Source organism: Typopeltis vanoorti, chromosome 8 (assembly GCF_054136105.1).
Source record: "Typopeltis vanoorti isolate ZY-2024b chromosome 8, IOZ_Tvanoo_1.0, whole genome shotgun sequence".
Taxonomy (NCBI): domain Eukaryota; kingdom Metazoa; phylum Arthropoda; class Arachnida; order Uropygi; family Thelyphonidae; genus Typopeltis; species Typopeltis vanoorti.
In genome coordinates, this window is record NC_143556.1 from 33754655 (window position 1) to 33779058 (window position 24404).

General features: G+C 36.1%; 1 protein-coding gene across 2 annotated transcripts in view; it reads left to right on the top strand.

Moving 5' to 3' along the window:
• Sin1 (SAPK-interacting protein 1) overlaps positions 1–24404 on the top strand; it is a 316670-nt gene that overhangs the window by 79502 nt on the left and 212764 nt on the right. For both annotated transcript variants that reach the window (XM_090397180.1, XM_090397182.1), the window contains exon 4: positions 13035–13095. The gene's annotated coding sequence lies outside the window, so the exon portion shown is untranslated. The remainder of the gene's footprint in view (positions 1–13034; positions 13096–24404) is intronic.

Sequence of the window (24404 nt, forward strand, 5' to 3'; positions counted from 1 at the left end):
CACCCCCAAACCATTGTCCTTACAAAATAACCAATTGTATTTACCATTGGTCGCATTCAGATAACCTGTGAATGCGATCCACTGGTTGAGTGTCCAGCAAGTCGGCAAATCTTTCCTTTTGTTCAACGTATTAATATTATCACATTGCAACTGATGGGAATTCTGTGTTTCTGTGGATTTGTTACAGACCTCTTTCTCTTCAGAAACTACACACTGGTTTTGTATTACAAACTCGTTTTATGTTATCACTGTCATCCCAGCTATTTTTTCATTTAACGAAGGTACCAGTGTACTTCCATAGATGAAATACTGTACTTACTCGAATATAACTCGCATCCCTGATTTTACTTTTCGAAAAAATAAATTAAAAGTTTCGCATATACCTTGCACATGAAAAAAGCTTAAATACGTTCACGTCGGGACAATAATAACTTGCTCCCCGTGGTAAACAATAGGTCTTCCCCAATAGCCACTATACTGCAAGAAAAACAAGTACTTTTATTATGTCAGTGAATAAGGTACGAGCAGTCTGTGTAATATGCGGTTAGCCTAGTGGCTTTGCGCTTCGCAACCATATGCCTGGGGAAGGAGTGTCCTAGGTTCGATTCCCGTCGGAGACGTGAGGAGCTGAAGGATCTTCCTCAGCCATAGCCAAGTTAGCCGGTCTTGGGCGCGGGCAGTAGGGTTTTTCCCACCAGTTTATCTGGCGTTTTTCATCCCGCAAGCAGGCAAACCGGCCCCGTGAACACACACGGATACAGCCAAGAATACCTTGAGGCATAGGAGTGACCATTCTATCCTCGTATTTCGGTTACGAAATCCAAGCATGCTTGGAAGGTTGTGGGCCTTAAAGGCCTGTTAAAGCCAGTGGGATAGGATAGTCTGTGTAATATATTTCTCAACAAATAATGCAATTAGAGACAACTGGGATAAAACCGACACTAATTAATGAATCATATGTGCCCTCATACAGAAACTATGCTGTATAAACTCGAACAAAACTATATGTTGCACCGGTAAACACGGCATCTAACTAAAAACTATTGTTATTAGTTAAGTGTATGCATCAGCCCACCCACTGCAAAGCTGCAATAAAATTCAACCAAACGTGTTAAAATTTGTAAATGTATTAAAACTAAGAAATATATATATATAGTGAATGTGGTTGTGACACTTTCACATATTATGGAATTCGGGTGAAGAGAGCTAGCATTTCAACTGAATTGTCGGCTTGCTTTTATCTTTTGGTCACTCGATCGTTTGTTAATACCGCATGAATCATATGCATGTCTTAATAACCTGCCATTGCTGTCTGTTTCGCACCCTGCTTTCACTTTTCACTAGTCATTCGTGAAGGATTGTTCATTACGTATCTCAAGTCTTGTAAATTACTGGCAGTACCATCTACATGGTGTAGCATAGAGGCAGTCTGCCTCATGGCACCGCTTAATTAAGGTTGCTCGTTCAGCCATATTGCGGTAGGTGCTGTATTAGGGCAACAAGATATTTTACATCTGATGTAGCTGCAATAGATTTATTTGAAGATTGAAAATTCTCTCATAAATAATACAAGAGAAAAGTGGTCCTGACCAAATTTTATCATATATATAACCAAAATCTTGTAGAAATTTATCCCAATGTAACCACCACCCTAAGGATATTGTTAACAATTCCTGTTAGCGTAGCAAGTGCGGAAAGAAGTTTTTCCAAGCTTTAACTGATTAAAAATTATTTCCGAACAGCAATGATCCAAGAAAGATTGATTGGTCTAGTAACTATATCACTAGAGGCAGACATAGCTTATAATTTAAATTTGTCATTGTCATCTTCCTTATACCCTCTTTTACCTTGCGGTGTCGAGGGTCCATTGATCATCGGACAGGATAAGGTGGTCAGCCTTATGCCCCGGTGTATCCTATGGCCTGTAGTGTTGAGTTCTCAAGGCCAGTTTTGCCTGCTTTGCGGGATGAAAAACCTCAGAATAAACTGGGGAAAAAACCCTGCTGTCCACGCCCAAGACTGGCTAACTTGGCTATGGCTGAGGAAGATCCTTCAAGCTCCTCACGTCACCGACGGGAATCGAACCTAGGACACTCCTTCCCCAGGCATATGGTTGCGAAGCGCATAGCCACTAGGCTAACCGCGCGGACAATTTAAATTTAGAAGAGTTATAAACAGTTTTATTGTGCGATATCCCTATAGAGCAAATATTTAATTAATATTATTATGTAATTGTTTTGCATTAATGTTTCTCTTGTAATAAAAACAAAATAGCAATTGGAGATTTTCTTATATTGTTGTCTTATAATCCATCTGGGGCGATATAAATTTGTTTGTCTCAGGGCACGATCTAATCTTTTGACGGCTCTGATTAATGATAACTTTTGCTTGAAATAATGTTAAAGAAGATAGCACTATTTGGGCAGGATGCATACAAAGAAACTGCTTTCTAGGCCGGAAATAGCAATCGCGAATGGGAAATTCTTGGTAAGTCATACCCATTTTCAGTTTCTTCCTGAAATGTTTAGTTTTTGAAAATCCCACATATATCTCGCATCCCGATTTTTTAGTCTTAATTTTGATTTAAAAAAAAAAAAAAGTAAGAATTATATTCGACTAAATATGGTAGTAGGCCTACATAAACACAAAAATATTACATGATTTTCTTTGTGCTTCTCACAATCATGAGTTCTAATAAACAACTGCTAATCTGCTGTTCTGTTGTTGGTTACTGACTGTTGCTGACAGTGTTGCCAACCAGAAAAGACAAAATATCGCTATGAGTCTGTCAAAATTCTGCTACCCTACTGCTGAAATAATGTTTTCTTATCAATCACTACAAGATAAAGCATTACAGAAAGCTAAAAACCTCCCCGTTCCTTTCATCATGCATTCGTAATCAGGCAACTGTTGATATTGACTTTATATACACATTCAAAACTGTAAACAATTGTTGAATAATAATACAATAATGTAGGCATAATTAACATAAAGGAAGAAAAGTCACAAAACAGAAAAAATGTTCCAGGTCTGGGTCTAGTGCATAAAAAAAGTTCCGGGACTGTGCTCTGGCTGAATTTAACCATGCATATGATTTAACATCTTTGTCATTTTTAGAATTGCAGATGAAAGTTTCATTTAAATTTGGAAATTAGGTGAAAAGGAATGATATATTATTTGAAGAAAATTTTGAATTATTTTTTCTGTTTATTAATTTTTTTTTATGTTACTCTTACCTACAAAAGGTTGTAAACCTATATAGTATATTATTAGTACCATGTGCAAACTAAGAATTTTATTTTTTAAATGAGCATTTTACATAATCCAATAATTCTTCTCTAGAGATCAAAAAAGATACTTTTACAAGCTGTGTGAGGCCTTCAGTTAACTGAGCAGTGGTCTCATGCTTGGTGATGAAATTTATCTTCCTCCTATCAGATCGAAAACATCTGTGCTGATTGTGGGATTCACATCCTATTTGTTGGAGAGCCAGTTTTTTTAACTACAACTTGGCCAGTTATGTCATAGAAAATCCAAACAAGTTCACCTAAGTTCTGCTGCACATCCCAAAAAATCAATCAAAACACAAGAAGCAAAATGTAGTCGTGAGGAAAGTTAAAGTACATTCTTTCCAGTTCATATTTTAATACAGATAATTAATTTGTTGAAAAAAATTTGAATTTGGAAAATGGAATTGCTGTTCACTTATTGAATCATCCTTTTCAGGTATGGATAGGATATCATGTTAGTCTAGTACAAGGTTTTATTAATTGTTTCCCATATTAAGAGTTTCATTCTAAATTTCTCATTTACTTCTTAGATCGCTAGTATGATAAATGTTGTGCTTCAAGTTTATACATACATACATATATACACTCGTGAGCAGTTGAATTTGAGATACCTGCCTAGTAGCGGGTAGCACCCCCTTTCGCCTTGATGACGGCAGTGTGGTATGAACTCCACAAAGCACCGGAAGCATTAGGGAGCCAAACTGATCCATGACCACTGCACAGCCTCCCACAATGCATGGAGATTGGTTAGAACAGGGTCCAGGGCACGTATATCTCTCTCGACAGCATCCCAGATGTGTTCAATAGGATTGAGGTCAGGGGACCTCGGGGGCCAGCCAAGCATCCTCATGTCTGTGGAGTGTTCATCCACCCACTCGGCCACAGTTCAGGAGCGTTGGGCCAGTGCATTGTCCTGCTGTAGGTACAGGTCTCCTGCAGGGTGCTGTAGGTGCAGAAATCGGTGCACGTGAGCTGACGGCAGGTCCCTGTATCGCCGGTGGGGGATGATGGTAGATGTACCAGGGGACCATTTCATCCCACGTAAACAGTCCCCATATGAGGATACCACTACCACCGGCCTGAATTGTACCCTGCTGGCACGAGGGATCCAACACTTTAGGTGCTTGGTGATGCACTTGTACCCTGCCATCGGCGTGTACAAGTACCTCGACTCATCAGTCTAGGCAACCTTTTCCATGCTTCGAGGGTCCAACGACGGTGTTCCTACACCCATGCTAATCGTTATGCCTTGTAACGTGCGGTGAGCAGAGGTACCCTAGTCGGGCAGTGGCTTCTGTACCCCTTAGCGAGGAGATGGTTCTGGATGGTGTGGCTGCTCACATGTCGTTGTTGTCCAGTATTGAATTGGCGAGTGATTTGTGACACTGTGGCCCATCTATCCGGTGTTACCATCCGAGCTAGCTGACGGCATCCCCTGTCATCAACACATTGTACACCATAGCAGTTTTCCCTGGTGGCTGTGGTTTTATCCGATTCCATGTATTCACGGTACATGCTTGACACAGTGGCTCATGAAAAACCCAGTGCCTGCACGACTTCGGAGATGGAGTGCCCCATACGTCTGGCTCCAACTATCTGGCCGCTATTAAATTCGCTGAGATCTCAAGTCTTCCCTATTCTGTGCTCGACTATTACTCAGATGGTCAGTACAAGGTCTGACGACATCCCCGTCATGCGCCACGTGGCACTATTCCATTTTCTGGGATGACCACAGCACCATTTCGCCAACACGGCAGGTATCTCTAATTCAACTGCTCATGAGGGTATATATATATATTGTGAGGATTGAAAGTGTGTCTTAGATTACGAGATTGAAGTAGTGAATAGAACTCAGAATACGATTGAAAATGTGTGATGTAACGCCAGGTAGCATTAAGAGTGAGATTAAATGTGACAAGAATGAGAAAGAAAGAGAGAGAGAGAGTAAAAGTGCTGAATGAAAGAACACTGAGTGATGTAAATAATGATGAGTTGGCTGCGATGAGGGGAGATAGCTCAGTCACGCAGAGCTGATACACAAGCAAAACGGGAACTGGAGTGAATGCTTAAATGTCTGGTGAGTGGGTCAACTGATAAGAAAAAGAAAGAAGTGGGAGATAAGAGAGAAGAAGGCTTGACCAAGAGAGAAAGAAAGATCAAGGAGCAAGTGATGTATTCTGATTCAATCATAAAAGATGTGATTGATGAGAGTTTGACAAAATCGTGCTTTCCAGGTGCAAAAATTAATGTGTTAGTGAGGCTATTAAGAGCATAAAAAAGTATGGTGAAAGAATTGATCATAGTTCCTGAAACAAATAATTTAAAAGGAGAAAAATATGTCATGAGAGAGAACATGCAAGAATTACTGGAACTAGCAAAAGAAAAGAGAGAGAGAGAGAGTTAAGATAGTGAGTCTGTTGCTACACTATGACAGAGTAGAGCTGAGAAAGAGGGCCATAATAAAAAAATGACTTGATGCATGGTTTATGCAGGAGGAGTGGTGTGGAGTGAGTTTGAGAGTGCTGGATCTAGCTTTTACTAACGGTTTGAGAGTGCTGGATCAAGTAATTGCATCTGAGAATTTGTTTATAACGAATATGACTATGTTGCTACCAACTGGTGAGAGTCATTATAGGGTCTTGACATGGGAGGTAGCTAAATGTGTGGAAGTTTCACACATTAAAATGGGGTACATGTGGAATTACAGGGGGCTAGTAAGTATGACAAGCTTAGAAGATTGCTTGGATCGGTGCCATGGCATGTAAAACTGCAAGGGCTGGATGTTGATAGTGCATGGGAAGTGGTGAAGAAGTTTTTGAGGGAAGTAATGGCAGACTGCATACCTATAGTCAGGAGAGTAAATCAAGTGGGAATTAAATGGATGAATATCATCATTAAGCTGGAGCTGCAAAACAAGAAACAATTTTGGAGAGAATTTAAAGAGAAATGTGACCTCTAGGCACATGAACAGTACAAGGTACATGCCAGAAGGGTGACTAGGGTGGTAAGAAAGGCAAAAGCAGATTATGAAAGAAAGTTAGCAATGCAGGCTAAAGAGAATCCCAAACAGTTTTCTTGTGATATGCTGCAAGTAATAGAAAGAATGTATATGGCAGAATGATTTTAAGAAATGCCGATGGTATGGAGGTAACTGAATCAGTCGAAATAGTACAATTATTAAGCGAACACTTTGCTAGAATATATCATCTAGGTGGTGATATTGCAGGAATGAGAGAGCCAAAGGCTTATACTGGAATGTATATCATATTACAGAACCTTAATGTGAATACAGCTGTGGGATTGGATGATATACTTGCTCAAGTTTTATGTGAAGGCGTGAGGGGATTGTCAGTGTCCTGGACCACATTGTTTAATCTAAGTCTCAGCTCTGGGTTGTCCCAGGAGGGGAAAACAGTTCTGTTGTATAAAGGTGTCTCCAAGACTGCTGTAGCAAATTACCAACCGATCAGCATAACAGGAGTTGTTGTCAAAGCATTGGAGGATGTTGGTCAGTGGCGGCTCATGGCTTGAAATCGTGGGGGTGCTGCAACTTTTGAAATATACATACACACTGTAAGTACAGTGTATATGTGTTTGGATAAAATATCAAAATTATGGTAAAAATTAAAAAAAAATTAAACATGAAAAAATATTATTTATTATTGATAAAATTATACAGTTTGGTATAATTCAAAATTACTTAAAAATAAAATATATTCTTCTTGTTTTGTTTCATGAAAAAATATTGTTTGTTATCGATAAAATTATACAGTTTGGTATAATTCAAAATTGCTTAAAAATAAAATATATTCTTCTTGTTTTGTTTCATGAAAAAATATTGTTTGTTATCAATAAAATTATACACTTGGGTATAATTCAAAATTACATCATCATTATTATCATCATGCATATCAAGGATTTAGGCCTAGTGTGGCCTGTTCCTTAGAAGTCATTGTTGAATCTTTTAAGAGGACATCCTGATTTTCTTTTTCCTAATGGCTTATATTTTAAGGCTTGTTTTGGTAATCTTTCTGTTTTCATTCTTTGAACGTGTTCCATCCATTTATATTTATATTTTTTAATTTTTTCTATTACTAGTTCTTGGTTTAATTCTTTCATAATTTCTTAATTTCTTTTGTGATCAAATAGAGTATACTTTGCAGTTTTTCTCATAAACTTCATTTCTGCTGTTGTTAATCTTTGTTCGTCTTTTTGTTTTATCGTCCAGATTTCGCTTCCATACATTAAGACTGGTAGGGCTGATGTATTGTATACTTTTAGTCTGGTTTGTTTTTGAACTAGGTTTGGTTTAAATATAGAGTTAATTACACCTGTTATTTTTAAATATTTTGCAATTTTTACGTTTATATCTTTTTCATTTTCATATGTGATCATACATCCTAGGTAGTTAAATGAATTCACCTGTTCTAAGATCTTATTATCTATTACTATTTTAGTTCTTACTGGATCTTGTCCTTTAAAGGCCATAGTTTTTGATTTTTCTGTTGATATTATCATACCATAATCTTTGGCTATCTCATTTAGATCTAAAATAACTTTCTGTAAGTTATCTTCAGAATCTGTAATTATTATTTGGTCGTCGGCAGAAAGGAGAGTTTTTAAGTTCACAGTAGGAGCAAGTTTAATACCTTGATGGAAATTTTTATTCCATTTTATTATTATTTCATTTAGGTAAATATTAAAGAGCATTGCTAATAGGGTGCATCCCTGTCGGACCATTTGGTTTATCTCTCTCATATATGATAGCCTGTGACTAGTGCCATGCCGCAGGGTTCTGTTCTTGGACTACTACTGTTTAATTTGTTCATTAATGATATAGGAAAGAATCTGAGAGAAACTGTTCAGTTATTTGCCAATGATGCAAAATTGGGTAGAGTAATAGTTACTGCAGATGATGTCAAAATTTTGCAGGATGATTTGGATAACTTGGCAGACTTGGCAAAGGGGAATGCATGTCAGTTTAATGTGGCAAAGTATACGGTTATGTATTTTTGGGTGAAAAGATTACCAATTGTATACCACATTGGTGGAACTGTACTCCAGGAAATTGACAAAGCCAGAGACTTTGGAGTGTTAGTGGATAGGGAGTTAAAGATTAGGGGCAAATAGCAAAAGTGGCTAAAGCAACTCATTCGATCACTTGGTTACTGAAGAATATGTTGATGAGAAGAGACAATCAGGTTATTGTTCTTCTTTATCAAGCCTTTGATAAGACCCCATCTTGACTACTGCATGCAGATCTTGGTACCACAGTTTCTTGGTGATGAGGAGGAGGTGTAGAGGATCCATAGACGAGTGACCAAAATAGTAGCAGGTCTATGAAATGAACCTTACGAGAACATATTGAAGATTTGTGGGTTACAGAAACTGGTGGATAGGCAAAAAAGGGATGATATGATTAATTATTTAATGACACCTCCAGGGAGTCCAAAGACTCATCGAGGGAGAGTGTACCAACAGCATTGAATGATTGAACTCCTTCCAACTACTAACCGCGCTCAAACTTGCTTAACTTTTACCAAGCCATTAGTAGCAGAGGCTCTACCAATCGACCAACTAATTACTGAGGGTTTTTACATGATTAATTCAGAGGAAAATTTTCAGAACAGATGTGGTGGTTGGAGAACTAGGGGTCATCCATGGAAACTGAGTAAGATTATATTTAGCAAGGGTGTTAGAACTAGATTTTTTGCTTGGAGACTAATGAATGAATGGAATAGGTTGCCAGAGTCTGTTGTGGGTGCCATGACTGTGATTGGGTTCAAAGCAAAGTATGATGGATACTGCACAAATATTGGATAGTTCTTGACATGATGTTTAGGGCCTCCCTCAATGAGTCTAAGGACTCCTTGGAGTTGCCTGTAATAATAATTATAAATATATATACATATATATTGCAGTTCCTTAGCAAAAATTGTGTAGAAAAGTGTCAAATCAATTAGTTGATAAAATAAAGAGAGGAGGATAGCAAGAAGTTGACTTGGTATGTTTAATGCTAGAAGTGAATGAATGTTGAACAGACAGATGCTTATAAGCTGTATGGAAAACAGAGAAATGGCATCAGGTTCATCAGAGCAGTGCTTGTAGAAGAAACATGTCATCTATGAGAAACTGACTGGAGGGAGTCAGTGATAGTTTGTTTTCATAGACAGGTGATTTTGGCAAGGAGAGTTCTGTTGTGGATTGGGAGTCACCACTACCTGTTCACAGCAGATTTGGTATATATATTTGTGAATACTGATTAGGTGGTGGCCATTTCTAGGTAGTGATGGATTTTTCAACTAACAACTTTCTTCATTGCTTTCTATATATATATATATATATATATATATATAGATTCGTGGCTATTTTTTTATCTTCTTTCTTGTTGTAAGGTTGATTCCAGATTAGTGTGAACATTTGTAATGACAGTATAGGATAAGTATTAATTCTGTTATCCAAGCATTAAATACAGTTTGGGGAGGAGTGTCATTATGACCAGAAGACTCATTGTTATCCAAGTTATGGAGGATTCTTCTGATATTTTTCTGATAGATGATAAAAGGAGGCAGGCAGTGAACTGCTTTTGATAATGTAGGGATACTTTAACTTTATCATTAGTGCATTAGTTGGAGGAAAAAGAATGCTAACAGGAAATCAATCGTCGTTTTCATATGACGTTACAATAGTACCATGTAGATGTAATCAAAGTGGAAACATGGACAAAGTTGCACCCATTGTTCCTGTGAGAGGACCAGACTGCTCAACAGCCATTTGAGTAGGCGAAAAGTCTTCTGCTTTGCTAATTTAACATCTGATTTGGATTTGCTGATTATCTGTTTGCATGCTGTTGGAGTTTTTGGTTTCAAGCCATTTACATTTGAATTTTTTTTCCTGGACTGCCTTAGTACACTAAGATTTCAGGTACAATGGAGGACGAAAATCTTCATTCCATTAAGAAGTAACTCAGCTATGTATTTGGATTGAATGTTTGTAGTTGACTCAAGGGAAAGAAGGAAGAGAAATAGTGCAGAGTTTTCCCATGTATCACTACTGTAGTGCCAAGCAATTTGAGACAGAGGATCACTGAGTGACAGGTGTTTTGCAGGAAAGAGTGATTATCAGCACATCTCCTTGGGGACATATATTATGCTATGTGTTATGGGAAGGGTCACTACCCAAGACTGGTTTCAACCTTTATTGAGGTCTCTTCAGTGGGTTGGCAACTCGTATAGGTAAATATGGCTTCTGCATTGCTTCAACCTTGGTATCACCTCTGGGTCTGGCTCCCACTGAAGAGACCCTTCCCCATAATGCATTGCATTATATATGTCTGCAAAGAGATGTGATTTGCATTATGGGATACTAAGGCAAATGATGTGAAGTTTGTCCACCTTTGTCACTAGTTTGCACCTGAAGATACTTCAGGTGCAAACTTTGTTTGCTTACACTTGGATAAAGGATTAAACTAAATATATAATTTATAATCTATCCAAGTGAAAAAACTTCCAACATATGACTGTGATATACATAAAGACAGATCAGCCAGGGAAGATGCACACAAATGACAGACAGAAGTACTATTAGTAAGGGGTGGATGGCAATAGTATGTTTTGGATTATGTAATGTAGTGTGAATGTTCCACTATCTCCTGCTGCCCTATGATGATAATTCCTTTAACTTTGTTACTCCACAAACTTGATACAGTTTTAGTTGTAACTTTTAACTCTCTCTCCAGTATTTTCCTATTTCCTAGATAGGTAGGCAACCATATCTCTGATCTAAACTGCATCTGGTTGCAGTTTAGATCATAGATTTAGATTCCATCTAGATTGTTTATACCTTTATTATTTACCAATAGTATTTTCTAAAAATAATATTGCTCTGAACATAGATGAATCACTTCTAATTAGCATACAGAACTGCTTATAAGAAAAAATATGCAAAAAAAAATTTTTTTAAATAAAAAAACACCTTATCTGATCACTATTATTGTTGATAGAGTTTCAGACTAATTTAGCACAAGAATTTCTTTCCTTAAATCTCTCATCAATACTGTTGTGTATGGTTATAAGATGTTCACTCACTTGGAGTTTTTGAATAAAATTCTCTATAATTTTTATTACATGTTTAAGCTGTGAAAGTAGCTTAAATATACAGTATATATGCAGTTTCCTCCTCCCTCTCTCTTTCTCTCTCTCTATGTATATATATAAAATCAGAAATAGATTTAAATTGATTAGTTTGATAGAATACTACTACTGCAGTAACAGTGAGCGAATTGTTCTTTCCATTTTTTTTTTTAAATTTTGATTTGTGTGTAAACAGTTTTCTAAACTTGTTGATTATCTTTACTAATTTCAAAGATAAATATGGCTGTCAGTACTTGAACCATTTTCAGATTGTTACTGATACTTTCTAGAGATAAAATGAAGCATAAGTATCCCATCTTCTTTTTGGATGTATTTCATTATGACTAAACAGGTGTTTGTAATGATCAGAATGTCCCAATGGTAACGATATGATAAAAACTATTAACAACACATAATATGGCATAGAATCACCATTACATAAATAAAACCAACAATCAATCTGAAACCTTTCTTCTCATTTTTTTACTGCACTAAAAATTCTCACTAGATGTGTACAAGCAGGCAAGCACTTTTTTTTTTTTAATTAAAATAATAGTTGCAATACAAGTAACCCATTTTATCATCATAATGGATTTCCATGGAGTCAGAAGAGTTGATTGATGATGGTGGAATTACATATAATTATCTGTGAACTTCAGTTCACAGATAATTATATGTAATTCCACCATCACAGATAAGTATATGGAATTACATATAATTATCTGTGAACTTCAGTTATTCTGTGAACACATTTAAATGACTGAAATTTGCACCTCTTTTGTGTTTATTATGACTAAAAATTAGGACTAAAATGTCTAATCTAATTAGAATTAAATTAGAATAAAAAAAAATAGATTTGTTTTTGTATTTATTATTATTTTATTTTATTTTTTTTTTTGTGAGTGTATGGAACACAACAGCTATCAATAAATAATTTTTCTCTAAGTTGATTTCATTTTTATAAAGTGCGAGGGTGTTCATAACAATTTGTAAATTTATCTTTGACAGCTTTTATCTTTTATGTCTTATTTGATTAATTTATTTAAAAAAAAAAGAGAGAGAGAGAGGTTATTTGTTTACGGTATAGGAATTATTATGTTTATAGAAAGCTGACGGCATTGCTTGATCTTAAAAAAAATGTTTAGAAATTAACAGTAAGGAGGGAAATAAATTTCATTGCCCAGTATGAGACCAATTCACCACTTATTGGAAGCCTGAAGTGGCTTGAAAAAGTTTCATGTTTGCTGTTGAGCAGGGTTTCCAGACTATGTAAAAATAAATAAAAAAATGACACACACACACACGCACGCACACACATAAATTGATGAAAATGGGAAAAAATAAAAATGTCCTTAGCCATCTACAGTACAAATGTACTATTGGTCTACTAAAAACTTTTTGTGAGTAGGAACCACATAAAGTAAGCTAATAGTTGATTTAGTATTAGTCAATTAGAAAAATATTTTCTTTCAAGAAATATGCAAATCTGCGTGAGATATTTACTTAGACTGTAAGAGTGGATAATTTGATTTTCTGCTAATTCATATTGTATTACTTAATGAAATATACTTATCTAAGAATTTCCTTCCCCGTTCCTTTTTTTTTTTAACAGAACTTCAAAAACAGTGGAGAAAATTTAGCAACCTATCACAATCTTTAAGTTGCCAGTCTTTGTAAGTTGTTATATAGTGTTTGCAGATAATCACTCCACTCTATATGAACCTCTTAATGTAATAGTTTAATGCATGTTTGATGACATTCCCTTTTTTAATTCTAAGAGCTTGTGATTAAAGTAACAAATTTTGGATTTTATGAATTGTTTAATACTATAAATTATTATTTCAGTAGATTATATTTTCATTCAAATGTTTAGTTTATGTTGAATAAGGATGTTTTCTTTATTATTTTATTATCAGTTTTACTGAATGATATATTGTTTTATCATTAATATTATATGTTGTATTATTTATTATTACTGTACTTGCATTTCCATAGAGTCCAAAGATTCATTGCCGAAGGCCCATACTAATCATTATTCACATGATGCCTATCATATCCCTCTTAAACTTGTTCAGTGACAAAGCACTCGTGACCTTTTCCACTAATTCATCACTATACATGCAAAAAACCTAGTTCTCATGACCTATACATACTGTTACATAACTTCCAGGTATGTCTTCTTTTTCTCTCCTGTCCAGTCATGTCCTGGAAAATTTCTTTAAAAGCTTCTGGTCTGTTGTAAAAGCTGTTGGGTGCAACTTTTGTCCATCTATGTCTCCACCTCCTTCTAACACATATGGTAGTATTGCAACATCACCTGACTTCTTGTATCTTTCTTCTCGCACAACTTCTGCATAGACAATGAAGACAAATCACCTGCTCTTTTACCTGGAATGCTGTTTCAATGTCTTCCTGTGGACTTCTGCAAGAAAGACAGCAGAAGAATCTTGACTCGTAGGAATTCACTATATTCTACTCAACTGGCATCCATCCTACATGGAAGCAAGGAAGCAAGCTCATATATAGCCATTTCAAAAAAAAAAAAAAAAAAAAAAAAAAGTGATGACTGTCTACCATGAATTTGTTGATCTACTGCCCTCACCTCAGTGTTGTCTAAAATAATGGAGATAGTCGTAAATGGTCAACTTCTTTGACATCTGGAGTGTGACCACCAGATAGATTTCCCTAATCAAGGTCGACTACAGATCTCCTTGGCTACGTTGCCTGCTTCTGGACACATGCCAAGGGAAAGCTTAGACAAATTTCTGCTGTTGTACTTGACATTTCCAAGGCATTTGATAAGGTTTAGTATTAAGCTCTTTTCGGCAAAGCAACATCGTATAGTCTATCCCCTTCCCTTTGTAACTGTATTTTGCCACTTTTCTCTCAAGTCATTCACTATGTGCAAATTTTTAAATGTAATGACATACACCTATCACATAAACAGCAGTCCATGTACTTGGATTGCTTTTTAATTTGTATGCTAATGATGTAGAGAATTATTTGAGGGGGGGGGAGATATCCAGCAGTTTGGTGATGATGCCAAATTGGTAAGGGCATCATCACCAAAGATAAAATAAAATAAAATAAATAAAAGCTACCATAAGGGTAGCTATTATTTCAAAATTTGCATATCAGGCAGTCTCTTACTTTTTTTAGTATAACAATGCAACCAAAGAAAATTATAGCTCATCAATACATTTTGAATTATTCCATTTTGAAATTCGGACTCTTTCTCTTCAAATGGTTGTTTTGTTAACATGGGAGACTGCAGCAGACGCATCGCTGCATGAACAAACTTGCTATTTATTCGTTATTTCTCTTGGAAGAACAAACTTATAAACAGAGTGGTTACCTCTATGGGGTCTCCTTCTCCCCCCATTGCCAATATTTTTATGGAAGATTTTGAAAAATAAGCTCTTGACTCAGCCCCTCTTAAACTTTCTATCTGGTTGAGATATGTAGATAATGTATTTTTTATTTGGTCTCATGGCCCAGACACATTAGATACTTTTCTAATGTGTCTGGGTCACCTATTGAGGTGACCCAGTTTGGGTTCTGTTCTTGGACTACTGCTGTTTAATTTATTCACTAACGACATAGGGAATAATAATAAATTTAGTTTAATCCTTTATCCAAGTATGTGCAAACAAATCTAAGAGGAACGGTTCATTTGTTCACTGATGATGCAAAGTTAGGTGGGGCAATAGTGAATGCAGAAGATGTCAAAATCTTTCAGGATGATTTGGATAGATTGGAGTTCTGGGCTAAGAAGAATGGATGTCAATTTAATGTGACAAAATGTAAGGTTATGCATTTTGGGGTGAAAAGATTAGCAGCAGTATACCACATTGGTGGAACTGTACTCCAGGAGATTGATGAGGCCAGGGACTTGGGAGTGTTGGTGGATAGGGAAATGAAGTTTAGGGGACACATTGCAAAAGTGGCAAAATCAGCTCATCAAATCACTTGGTTGCTGAAAAATACTTTGACGAACAGAGACAAGCATGTTATTGTTCCTCTGTACCGAGCCTTGATAAGACCTCATCTCAACTACTGTGCCCAGATTTGGTCACCTCGGTTCCTTCTTGATGGTGAGGAGGTGGAGAGGATCCAGAGGTGAGTGACTAAGATGATAGCAGGTCTATGGAATGAACCATATGAGAACAGATTGAAGATTTGTGGGTTGCAGAAACTAGTTGATAGGCAGAAAAGGGGAGATATGATTGAGACATTCAAATTGCTAAAGGGATTCTATAGGATTAATTTAGAGGATATATTTGAGATCAGGACTGGTGTTGGGAGAACTAGGGGACATCTATGGAAGCTGGGCAAGAATGTGGTTAGCAAGGGTGTTAGAGCTGGGTTCTTTACTTTTAGAGTGGTAAATGAGTGGAATAAGCTGCCAGAGTCTGTTGTGGGTGCTATGACAGTGAATGAGTTCAAGGCAAAGTATGATAGATACCGTGAGAATGTCGAATAGTTGTGTGGACATGATGTTTAGGGCCTCCCTCAATGAGTCTAAGGACTCCCTGGAGTCACCCGTAATAATAGTAATAATAGCCTTCACCCTAGAATTCAATTTACAATGGAAAAGGAAGCTAATAATAGTCTGGCCTTTCTTAGATACCTTGGTAACCTGTCTTTTTCAGTATATAGGAAACCCACTGACACAGGCAGATGCATTCACAAACTTTCTCATCAACCCCCCCCCCCTCAATGATAAGTTGTCATAAAATCGCTAACTGATAGAGCTTATAAACTTTTTTCAATGAGACCTCTCTTACAACAGAACTCAATCATATACACCACACTTTTCTATCTAATGGTTACAGTTCCCACAATATGAAAAATAATCAGTCCTTCCCCAAATCCAGACCTTATTTTCAGAAATATTTTAGTAATGCTATCACCATTTCCTATGTCCAAGGCACATCAGAAAAAATATCCAGAATCGTAAAGAAATACAATCTTTGCACCACTTTTAAGCCCTATTTAAATCTAGCTACCCTTATTAACTAATGCCCTTACCAATTTGGCATCATCACCAAACCGCTGGATATCTCCCCCCCCTCAAATAATTCTCTACATCATTACTATACAAATTAAACAGCAGTCCAAGTACAGAGTTCTGTAGCATACCACTGGTCACTTGCTCTCTTTGATTGAACTCCATCATAGACTACTGTCTGTCTATCTGTCATCTTCCCTCTTATCTAATCTACTCATCAGGCATCTTGTCTATCTCCATGTGCTACAACTTATGTAATATCAATGTAGTATTCCATTAAATGTCTTTGTAAAATCTAGCAGTGCCATGCAGTAGCCATTTTCCTAATTATATATTTAACATATATAGTGCATGAGGCCTATACAGGCAGGTATGGTACCATCTTCTTAAACTAGTATGTTGCTATGTAGTGTGGTATTATATTTCTCTATAAATCACATGTATTCTCTGGCTGTTTTGATGGAATGAAAAACTCGAGTTTCTAGGATGCCACCTTAATTTTTCTCACCATTAGTTGAAAAGTCCTAAAAATTCTTCACGTCCTAAACAAGATTTGAATTCAGTTTTTTTCCACTTAAAGCACATTGTTGTCAGCAAGTGAGCTTATCATTTCCCTTATCCAACTTAGCTATCACTTATTGTAGAAAGTGGGGAAATCACTAAGGCACACCTCCTCTTTGCAAAGCTATGCTGTTGCCCATAGAGTGTCATATTCTGATCCACCAATTCTCAAATTTTGCCATTAACAAACTTTTTCAATACTTTAGTCACTCCTGGGGTATTAATTGGTTTACAAGTTGCTACGTCAGTCTTGCAATCTCTTGTATGTAATGAAACTGTTTTGCTCTTCTTACATTCTCTGATGTCTACCCTCTTATCCAGTCACCAGCTTTTTGTCCATCTCTTGGCATTCTGCCAGTTCTAAGACAATTTTGCATATTTAGCATATGATAATATAGGCCATGAGGCCTATACAGGCAGGTATGGTACCATCTTCTTAAACTAGTATGTTGCTATGTAGTGTAGTATTATATTTCTCTATAAATCACATGTATTCTCTGGCTGTTTTGATGGAATGTAAAACTCGAGTTTCTAGGAGGAATGCCACCTGTTCTAAGACAAATAGCCTGGTTAGGGACACTACTGTTTCTCTTGCACTTTCCTGTAATGTATGTGCCAATATCTTGTATGATGCCATTGCTGTATTCACATTGATATTTCTTCATATTCTGAACATCTACATTTTGATTACTTCTGTTCTTGGTTTTCATCTCGCAAATCAGGAAAAGTGGCCAGAAGAAATATACATGATTAACAAGCTAGACTACCTTCATAGTCTTTGTTGTTTTGCTGTCACTTAATATAACCCAGTTACATGCTGCCAAGTAATCATGCAGTAATTCAACTATTTATTCAGCATCTGTTTCCTCACTAAGTTTGGCATTGATTATAGTTATTCTTCAAATTATTATCATCATCATCATAATGCTAATTATGGGTATAGACCATATTGGTCTGTTCCGGTCTCATTATCCATCCAATATCCTTTTTTGAGGTCTACTCTGTTTCTCTTTCCAAGTGGCTTATATTTAGTATTTGTTTAGGATATCGGGTGTTGGCCATTCGGTTTACATGTTCTATCCATTTTTGTTTATAATTGTTTAGTTTCTCTTCTATTGATTTTGTTTTTAGTTCTTTTAAAATGTCTTCATTCCTTTTTTGATCTAATAATGTGTATTTTGCAGTTCTTCTCATAAATCTCATTTCACTTGTTTTTATTCTTTGTTTATCTTGTTTGTTTATTGCCCAAATTTCACTGCCATATAATAATGTAGATACTGCTAAAGTATTGTATATTTTCAAGCGTGTTTCTTTTTGTACTATATTTGGGTTGAGTGTTCTATTTATCAAGCCTGTAATCTGTAGAAAGTTTTTGAAGTTTTTAATTTTATGTCTTTTTCTCCTTCATATGATATTTCACATCCAAGATAACTGAAAGTATTTATCTGTTCTATTATTTTATTATTAATAACTGTTTTACTTCTAACTGGAATTTGTCCACAAAATGCCATCATTTTAGTTTTATCTATGGAAATTTTCATTCCAAAATTATTATATCATTGACAAATCTTTTGATTCCATGGAAATGTTTGTATAATGCATGCACATTGCTCAAGATTTCCATATCTTTAAATGTGTTAACATCAGGACACAATGATGGCACATTTTATGCGATATACATTTTGTTTGACGTTTCAAAATAATGTTATTACATACAATGGATTTTTGATAATTTTACAAGCAGTGACAATTCTTTATATATTTTTTTCCCTTAAACAACATTTTTTGTAAAACGAGCATGATACATCGTTAATTGTGAGATTTTAATTAAGAAAGGAGAGATTGAAGTGGTGGTTATGATGAAGAAGTGAATAGCATGAGTATAGAGAATGAGAGAACAAGTGTGCAAGACAAACAGGGAAAATGGGAAGGCTCAGGGTGGACAGGGGAACACAGTGTGAGAAACGTTCATGCTCCAAGAGGATGTGTGTGTGTGTGTGTGTTTGGACAAAAAGGGAAGGGATGACCTAGGATCAAGGGAAAAACAGTTGGATTTGATGAAGGTTCTAAGATGAATAAGGAGAAATGGCTCGAGTTAAGTATGGAGAAGTCACATCTAATAAGTGGTGTCTGTGGAACTTGCTATAGATCCAGAAATGAGAGCAATGGTTGTAGACAAATGCTAGAAATGTAAGAAACAAGGCAAATGAAATAGTTGCATTAATTGAGTCTGTTCTTCCCAAGAGTTGGACATCTTGACAGGAATAGAGATGTAAGGGTATGATTTGTTTTGTGAAGATAGAAAGGGTAAAAAGGGAAGGGAGAGTGCTATTGATGATAGAGAAAGAGTTATGTCCATACAAGGTAGAGATAGAAGAGGAAAATAGTGCCAGTGGTTTTTGAGGCAGTATGGTGTGAGATAGAGGTGAATAGAATGAAATACTTAGTCAGATGTTGTTATAGACCTGGTAATGTGGATGGTAGTGACCATGGAATGTATAATCAAATTAGCCAATCAAATAAGAAAATGATGGTCATTATGGGTAATTTTAATTTTGGCAATATAGACTGGAATGATGAGATAGCAACTGGTAAAGAAAATGAGTTTCTTGAGTTTTTGAGGGACAGCTATCTCAGACAGTATATAACAGAGGGCACATGAGGATTTGAGAGTATTGGATTTGATCATCTCATCAAAGGATGTAATTATAAATGAGGTGTCAAATCACCCTCCAGTTGGTGAAAGTGATGAAGTGATCACCTGGGTGGTTGCCAGCAGTATGAGGACTTCTGCGAGAAAAGGGTATATTGTGGAACTACAAGGATAGTGATTATGAGGAAACAGCTTTCAGGTAGTATGGAATGAGGAGCTAGCTGGAAAGGATATCAATACATCTTGGGGAATATTCAAGAACTGTCTAGCAGAAGTAATGCCTAAATGTATTCCAAGGGTCAGAAGGTTAAATAAAGTAAGTGTGAAATGGATGAATGAAATTAACATGCAATACAATAGAAAAAGGCATTATGGAGACAGCATAAGAGGAGTGATAATAATCAATTCCATGAGGATTACAAAGAACAGGCAAGGAGGATGACTTGGTGTTGGTAAGGGTAGTAAAATGAAGTACAAGCAGCAGTTAGCTAATGAAGCCAAAAAAAAAAAAAAAATTCTAGGGAGTTCTTTCAATATGTAGCCATTAAAAAAAAAAAAAAAGAATGATTATGGAAGGATGACATTGATTGGAGAAAATAGTATAAGAACAACTGCTGTGGAGGATATAGTTACTTATTTATTACTTACCGTATATTATCGCGTATAATGCGAACTAGAAATTTTGTTTGAAAACTAGCCCTAAAATTCCATGTTCACGTATAATGCGATCTGTTAATCTTTTTCCATAACATTATAAATAATACAATACGAATTAATGAAAGAAATATTTATTTTAAAACAAAATGTTAAAATCCTTTAAATTCTTCTTCATCTTTTGAGTCATCAAACATTTCATTTATAAATTCATCTGTAGGGATTGCATCATCAGTCTAGCAGTTGTCGTTATCGTCTTCATGCTCTCCATTTTGTTGTGCATCATCCTCGCTTTCATATATGACGTGATCTTCGGATCCATCCATTGAATTACTTATTCCACATTTAAGAAATGAGCGTTGAATCATTTCAGATGGTATCGAATCCTATGCTTCTTTAACCCAGCTGGTGACTAGGGTGATCTCAAGCTTCTGAAAATTCCCACCCTTTGTCATCTTCACCAAACCAGATGACATCCATTCTCTCCATTTTTCACATAAGCGATCTTTAAATGGTTTATTCAATTTGTTGACATAACAAGCTGACATCAAGCAGCTGCAAAACGGAAGTTAGACCACCCGGTATGACTGCGAGGGCTGTACGTAGCTCACATGCTTTCTCTTTGCTTGCCTCTGTTAAATGCACCCGGAACATATCCCAGACTAGCATGCTTTGTTGACATAACAAGCTACCTGGACGTATGTTCCATACTTGATCCAGCCACAATTGTACACCTTCTTCATCCATCCAACCTTTCTGATTGGCGAGAACAATTACACCTGGTGGAAATTTCATATGCTTTGGAATTTTCTTCCTTTTAAATATCACTGTTTTCTCTTTAATTTGGTTCCGTCTGCCATGCATGCTAGAACAACGTAAAATGCGTTTTTTCATGTCCTGTTGTTTTTATGAAGACACCCTTTTCACCAACTGAGTTTACTGTTCGATTCCCAGGTATATCAAAGTACATGGGCATCTCATCCATATTGCCAATTTGGGAAAGTTCATATCCGTGACACTTCTGTAATTTTATGATAAATTTATGGAAGGACTCCACTTTTTCTTCAAGCTGCTTTGGTAACTTCTGCGCAATTTTTGTTCGGTGTCGTAATGTTAATGCTTTACGTTCCATAAATCTGTTGCACCACCCAGGCGAAGCAAGAAAAGATGAAATACCTGGTGTGTCCTTGAATTTACCATTCTTGAGTTGTAGAGCTTGAAAACGAATTGCATTTCTTGTTACTATAATGCCATCTTGCCTTTGCGTCAAAATCCATTCATTTAGCTCTTCTTCGAGTTCTGGAAAGGATGCTACATCTCCATGACGGGCACATTTCGTTTTGGGGATTTTTTCAAGACTGTCTTTTTGCTTATGCCAAAGTCTAATATTACTCTCTGCTACACCAAATTCTCTCATAGCAACACTGTTATTATGTTCTTCTGCAGACTGCACGACACGCAATTTAAATCCTGCTTCAAAAGATGAACGCTTATGTTTCTGTTGGCTCATTTTCAGACTAGGTTTGTTTAACAAATAATATTTAAAATGAACTGTGGTTAAACCGATATACCTACCATTGTGCTCTACCATTCGGTGATGGACCGTGCATCATATCTGCGCATAAAGCCAGTAATGTAAGTAGCTTTATGCGCAGATACGATGTGCTGCGCTCGGTCGCCGAATGCAAGTGGGTCAAGTAGATTTGGTTACATAGGCATTAGGTAGTATATATTGTGTATACAGGTCTAATAAGATGTTATATTTTTTTAGGATCTGCATATAATGTGAACCCCTAACTTTAAGTAGTATTTTTTACCATAAATTTTTCGCATTATACACGATAATATATGGTACTTATAAGCAATAGCACCCGTGTGGGGACACCTGTAACCCCCATCGGGCGCGTCCCCTAGTGGCAGATCGGGGACGGCTCGTCATAGTTTACTATGAAGGGTAGGAGGGAAATAAAATACCTCCTGCAGACCAAAAGGATAGCACTTCCCTCATAGGCCGGTCTGGGGGCCTTGAAGGTGGCAGCCTCACCACCAGACTCGGGTGCTGAAGGCTAATCCCCTGCACACCTTAAAATTTCACTCATTAAAAGAAATAACAAAGAGATAGCCGAACTGCCTAAATGGTTAACGACAAAGCGAGGAAAAAGGTACATGAGATACGGAACATGGAACGTTAAAAGTCTACATGGAAAAAAAAACGAATTAATAGATGAATTTAAAAAATCGAGATTGGATTTGCTAGCAGCCACAGAAACAAAAAAGAAAGGTCAAGGTTGCCAGAAAATGAAAGATGGGTATATACTTTTCTATTCAGGATAAACCCAAGAGAATGGGGAAAACAAGGGGTAGCTTGCATAATTAAACCAGATCTCAAAGAATATATTACTAAATGGCAACTAATAAACGAAAGGTTGTTGACAATTACTATAGATTTTAAATCAGACAACCAAGTATTCACTGTAATTGTTGCATATGGCCCAAATGATAATGCCAATAAAGAAATTAAAGATGAATTCTTCGAACTCTTACAAAAAACAATTGAAGAAGTTCAAGGCATATCATACTACTAGGAGACCTTAATGGCCGGGTAGGGAATCAAGTAGATGAAGAAACGAAACAAGTGTTGGGATCACAAGGAGAAATAACCCGGAATAATAATGGAGAAAGAATAATAAATCTTTGCCTTACAAATAATTTAGTAATAGCGAATACTATGTTCAAGCATAAAGAAATCCATAAGTTTACCAGGGAAGAGCCCAATAGAAATGAAAAATCTATAATCGACTATGCCATCATAAGCAGATCGTACTGGAAGTATACAAAAAATGCAAGAGTCTACAGAGGTCCTGAAATAGGCAATGACCACTACTTATTAGTATTGGAAACAATACATAAAATAAAAGTTGAAAAATGTAGAAAAAGTAGCAAGGAAATAAATGTTAAGATAAAGAACTACAAACTAAAGAAAGAAGAAACAGCCATTGAGTATAAAAGTAAAATAGAAGAGAAGATGAAAGAAGTAGAAAAAGAGATATATGAAGACCAAGATGTAGAAAACCTATGGTACAGGTTCAAAACACTTCTTCTAGAAACAAGCAAAGAAATTTGTGGTGTATCATTAAATAATAAACAGAAGAAACATAAAACACCCTGGTGGACTGAAGAACTAAAAGAAGAAATTAAAAAGAAAAAGCAATTATGGAAGAGATATATAACATCAAAGCTGCAGGTTGATGGAGAACTATACAACAACCAAAGAAATAAAGTTAAAACCTTAGTGAAAGCAGAGAAAAGAAAATGCTGGGAAGACTTCAGACATACTTTAGAACAAAATTTTAAAGGAAACCAAAAACTCTTCTATAATGTTTTAAGAAGATTGAGGTCAGAGAAAGAATGCCCCATAAAGTTTATCAAAAATAAGGATGGAAAGTTACTCACAAATTCCGAAGACATCATGGGAAGATGGAAACAGTACTTTCAAGAATTATTGGAAGATGCAGGACACAGAAAAAATAGAACCCTAAGAGCAAGACACACAAGCAAAATAGAAGATCAGAGTGAAGAAATTCATGCAAATGAACTGTTAGCAGCAATAAATAAAATAAAACTGGGCAAATCAGCAGGCCATGACCAAATAACACCAGAAATGGTAAAGAATTTAGGAATGAAAGCCTTAAAATTTCTTTTACACCTATTCAATGTTGTATGGAAAAAGAAAATTATTCCCAAAGACTGGGAAGTAGCTATAATAATCCCTATATTTAAGAAAGGAGACAACCGCAAATGTGAAAACCATAGAGGAATTTCGCTTTTAAGCGTTCCAGGAAAATTATATACCTGCATTTTAGAAGCGAGGCTTAGGAATCAAATAGAGGACACACTGGATGAAATGCAATATGGCTTTCGAAAAAATAGAAGCACACAGGATCTTATCTTCAGTCTTAGACAAATATCAGAGAAAACATTGGAATATGGAAAAGAACTACATGTTTTATAGTTTTTGAAAAGGCCTTTGACCGAGTTCCCAGACACTTAATATGGCAAACATTAAAGAAAAACAAGATACAAGATAACTTAATAGCAGCCAT